Here is a 5452-nt window from a genome sequence, read left to right as displayed (position 1 = left end):
AATACTAACTCGTAACTCCCATACTTAAGGTAATAATGGAAAACAAAGGGCGATACAATTTCTGAGATTTATTGCTTCGAGCATGCATATGTATGTACATACGTAGAAATTACGCAGCTCGAAGTTCCAAAAGCGATCTACTTTGCACACGGTGTTGCAAGCTTAATCGCGTTCCGCAAACAGAAAGCTGGCGATATCGACTTTGAATGGCAAGCGAGAAACCTTGCAATGGTCTGCCATCTTATGCATGAAAATCTCGCTCGCATTAATGCACCAGCAAGTGTATCTTACCCTGTGGCAAACTTTTTCCATAAGCTATCTCCTTGGCTCGCTATAATCTTCGGATAAAATGAGAAATTTTTCGAATATTCAAAATATTTCACAGAATTCATCATTTTCACAGAATCGCATTTTTCCCTAAAATCTTAGTATAAAAATGTTAACTACAGAAAAAGTATTCAAGATATTGCAATAATCTTACGTACTTCTTTACATTGTACAACAGAGAGTGTTTTGTGAAAATTCCAAAGTGAATCGGATGAAAAATTGTAGAAGTTACGGGACAACGCCGTTTCCAAAAATGTCATTCTGATAAAAAAACGCGTTTAAAGTTTCGATTACTGATTGACGGCGCGGTGTCGCGCTTCGTTAAATCGGCTATAGCGGTATACACCGCTACATACGCAGAATGTACAAAATTCCTTTGCAATTGTTGAAAAAATTTGAAGAAAAATGATGGGAAAATTATTCAAAAAAGAGAGTTATTTATCTTACAATATTTCACGCAAAGGCAGGAAATAATTCTTCGTTTCTGCGTGTATTAAAATTTTTCTGTTTGGAAAGTGCATGAGTCAAAGTGAATTCCTTTGCAATCTTTAATTTCACGAAGGATTGAAAAATGACTAAAAACCGAGAGTTATTGAAATTATTTATTTCACGAATTTACAATATTTCTTTAAGAAGATAACAATATTTCGTTAAAATGTACGAAACTTATCATTTGATGTATTCACATTTTTTCTAAGGGTCAGATTTAAGTTGTGGAGAAGTATCATTGGATCTGTTTCCTACGAATTGCAAAGAATCATTAACAAAGTTCTTATCGTTAATTAGAATCGAGTATTTCTTATAGATACCGAGGATTATCATGGCTCAGGAAGTATAGGAGCTCCTTCGAGTGAGATTGCTGAGAACTAAGCCTACATTTCCATGATGATATTGTTACTGGGGATTTAAAGTCCAGTTGATCCATTTCATCTCAACTTCTACAAGTCTCCTTCAAACTTTCGACATCTGTAGTGTCTGTCGCTGTAATAATAGCTCGATAAACTGTTTGTTTATCTACAAATTAGTAAAATAAGTAAATACACATTTTATCAAATATTAACAAAATACTACTGTCGGTAAAACAGTAAAAAAATATTAACACAACAGCTGACAGCTAAAATTGTCTTTAACCCCGTGCCTTATAACTAACTCGTCAAACTCGTGGCACTGATTTTGATTACGAAAAAACCGTTTTACTAGAAAGAAAAATTAGTTTCAATTCCAACCAAGACCAAATGTAATTAATCTATGATACATTAACTTTTCTTATCTAATACAGTATTGAAACAGTAAGCAGCCGATGTTTAGATGCACAATCAGCTAAAAAAATCATAAGGCAAAGTGTTGAAAATAGAAATGAAAAATCCTCTGAATCAATTCGTCCCAAGTTTCAAAAACTGCAATTCCTTAGTCAAACACGATCCTCCTCGATCGTCGCGTGTAGTTTAGCCGAAAGTTCTCTCGTAAGCTAAATACGTAACACGCGATGGAATGTTTACGGAGAGTTTCCAACGCCGGCATCGAGCACGTGTGCCATGGGATTTCCTTGCTCGTAAACGGGGGTGAAAGTCGTAAATGCCTGGCCACGAACCACCTCCTGCGAACAGCCAAGGAGAAATCCGTGGCGCATCTGCATTTGCATGCTTCTTCGTGCCGGAAGTGGCAGCACGTGGACGCGCCTGAAACGTAATTTTCTTCGCTTTTCGGCTGACCTGCAACATTTTCATTTGCGTCTTCCCGAATTTACAGAATTCGAAATTTCTCTTCGTTGACGAAAGAGAAATACAGTTTAAACTACACTGAAAAGCGTAACTGTAGTACCACTGACACTTTTAACACTACATAGTCTAGGGTGGCCGCGATCGATTCCCGGTTGCTCACGAGGGTGAATCGAATGGACGTGGAAACTGATGTGCTCGTAAATTGCTTTGAGATATTGTACGAGAGGTAGGCAAGAATTATGAACGGTACTGTTTTAAAACTTCGATATTATTATTTCTGTCTGTTGTTTTTACTCGTGGAGGGTTACTCGGTGGAGGGTTCTAACAATTCGATTGGTAACTTAATTTGAGAGAAGAGAACACACTTTGGGAGGTTTCAATTGTATTGTAAGTATATTTCATTTCAAATGGGATGAAATTTCTACTTAGTACAAAACTTATTTTAATAACAAAACACGGTTAATGCATGTATTTTCCATACAGATACTTTCGTACAAGCTGCATTATCCATAGAAGAATAAGTTGAAAATGTGTCTTAGCACTTTTTCTTTTGAACACAAATGTTCCAGTAAATGCTTGTGGAAATGTTTTGGGTACAGAGTACTGCATACAACGAGCTGCATTATCCATAGAAGAATAAGTTGAAAATGTGGCTTAGCACTTTTTCTTTTGAACACAAATGTTCCAGTAAATGCTTGTGGAAATGTTTTGGGTACAGAGTACTGCATACAACAATGTTTTGCATGTCGTACAGCGTTACAAACGAAAATACGTTTGCAAGCAACGTGCGTTTCAAAAATTACGCGTTTCACAAAGTTGCAAAAGCGAGAAATCGCGTTTTGCAACAATGCGCAATTTTCGGGAGCGGCTCGCGGTAACAAAGTTGCAAAAGAGAGAACGCATTCCTCGGAGTTTCTGGCATCAATTTATTCAAGTTTGGAATGGAATATTGTTTAAACAATGTGTTTTTTGCAAAGGGAAAGGGATTTGGTGTGTAAGGGAGAAGTAAGTAGACTGTAAAATGCTGTAAAACAATACTGGTATATTGCAACCTTTTGTAATATACATTTTGTACAATAATTTTACAATAAATAATTGCATTTCTTCAGTTTTCCTGATGTTCAAGTCCTTTCCTTGATGCCTAGGGTGTCCAGGAAGGTCTATCTGCAATTCATACACGAAGAACATTAATTTTTCTAATTTTCAATAACAATTATTAACAACTTCCGACTAATTTATCGAATGCATTGCTTAAATCAAAGGAAAATTAATATATCGAGCTGTTTTATCAAATTGAAGCGTACGATAATATTATTTAAGACTTACAATAATAATAAACAATCATCTAAATTGTTATTTAACGTGAAACACTACTTATTCTATAGTCAAATTACTTAAAACGAAGCAGAAATTTGATTCTATTAGCGTTTCTTAGAATTAGTAGTGTTTTTTGTTAAATAACAATTCAGGACTATTAAGTTATAATTACTGGAAGTATTAAAGAAATTTGTCGCACGAATGAACTTAATAAAAGAGTTTAATCTTATAATCACACATTGGAAGAGTTTCATTTGGGGCTTGCAACAAAAACCAGAGGGATTGTTCTACTCTTGTCGGAATAAGGCTACGGTACTTACACTTACGTCTTGGATGATAGTCAGCCAGTCACGATACGAGGAAGGATCGAGAGTATCATCGAGAGCATCGTCAGAAATGGAGTATTAACAGGTTAGTTGATTTTTAAAACAGAGATTCTTCTAATTTTTCGATTTTAATAATCGTTATTGTAAATTGGAGTATAATTGTATGTAGCAAGCAGATTAAAATTGATGCTTATAAGAAATTTTTCATTGCTTCAACATTACCGATATATAGATAGTAAATTAAAGTTCCTGGTTTACTTGCAAATACTTTAATTATAGAATAATTGATGTTTCCTGTCGAATAACAATTCACATGGTTGTTTAGAATTATTGTAAGTGTTAAATCAAATTATTGTACGTTTTAACTTCATGAAACAGCTTCGTATACTACTTCTGCGTTGAATTAAACATGGTATTCGGTAGATTAGTAGGAAATTGTTTATAACTTTTATTAAAAATTGGAAAAATTAATGTTCTTTTCGTATGAATTACAGATGAACCACGCAGCTCGCGGTAGAAATCTAGGAAAGGACTCCAACATCAGGAAAAACGAAGAAATGAAATTATTTATCGAAAGATCAATTATTTATTGTTCAATTATTGTACAAAATGTATATTACAAAAGGTTACAATATACCAGTATTGTTATACAGCATTTTACAGTCTACTTACTTCTCCCTTACACGCCAAATCCCTTTCCTTTTGCAAAAAACACATTGTTTAAACAATGTTCCATTGCAAAATTGAATAAATTAATGCCAGAAACCTCCAGGAATGTGTTTTCATCGAAAACATCGAAAAAATCCCGAAATTCTAGCGAAAACTACGGAAAGTAGGCGAACATTTCGAAAATCGCGCGAGTACACTCGTTCGGTGCTAAGGTCCTTAAGAATTCCTGGAATTTACGTCATTTCTCGGAAATGACGAAATTTCCAAGAATCGAGTCGATTCCAAGAATTCACCAATGGGCCTTCGAACATTTCAGTCCTCGAGAATTCCTGGAATTTTCGTCATTTCTCGGAAATGACCAATTTTCCGAGAATCGAGTCACTTCCAGGAATCGACCTCCTATCATATCATGTTCGCCTATTAGAAAGTCGATTTTCAGCCAAAGAGTCCTGCCTTCGAACATTTCAGTCCTCGAGAATTCCTGGAATTTTCGTCATTTCTCGGAAATGACCAACTTTCCGAGAATCGAGTCACTTCCAAGAATCGACCTCCTATCATATCATGTTCGCCTATTAGAAAGTCGATTTTCAGCCAAAGAGTCCGCGAAAATTTCAGTTCTCGAGAATTCCTGGAATTTTCGTCATTTCTCGGAAATGACGAAATTTCCAAGAATCGAGTCGATTCCAAGAATTGACCTCCTGTCACATCATGTTCGCCTATTAGAAAGTCACGATTTACGATTTTCGAAAATTTTTGCCCGAAAATCGACTTTCTAATAGGCGAACATGATATGACAGGAGGTCGATTCCTGGAAGTGACTCGATTCTCAGAAATTTCGTCATTTCCGAGAAATGACGAAAATTCCAGGAATTCTCGAGGACTGAAAGTTTCGAAGACCCATTGGTCAATTCTTGGAAGTGACTCGATTCTGGGAAATTTCGTCATTTCCGAGAAATGACGAAAATTCCAGGAATTCCCGAGAACTGAAACTTTCGAAGGCCCATTGGTCAATTCTTGGAAGTGACTCGATTCTGGGAAATTTCGTCATTTCCGAGAAATGACGAAAATTCCAGGAATTCCCGAGAACTGAAA

This window comes from Habropoda laboriosa, unplaced genomic scaffold (genome assembly GCF_001263275.1).
Source record: "Habropoda laboriosa isolate 0110345459 unplaced genomic scaffold, ASM126327v1 scaffold72, whole genome shotgun sequence".
Lineage (NCBI taxonomy): Eukaryota > Metazoa > Arthropoda > Insecta > Hymenoptera > Apidae > Habropoda > Habropoda laboriosa.
This window is presented reverse-complemented; position numbering follows the sequence as displayed.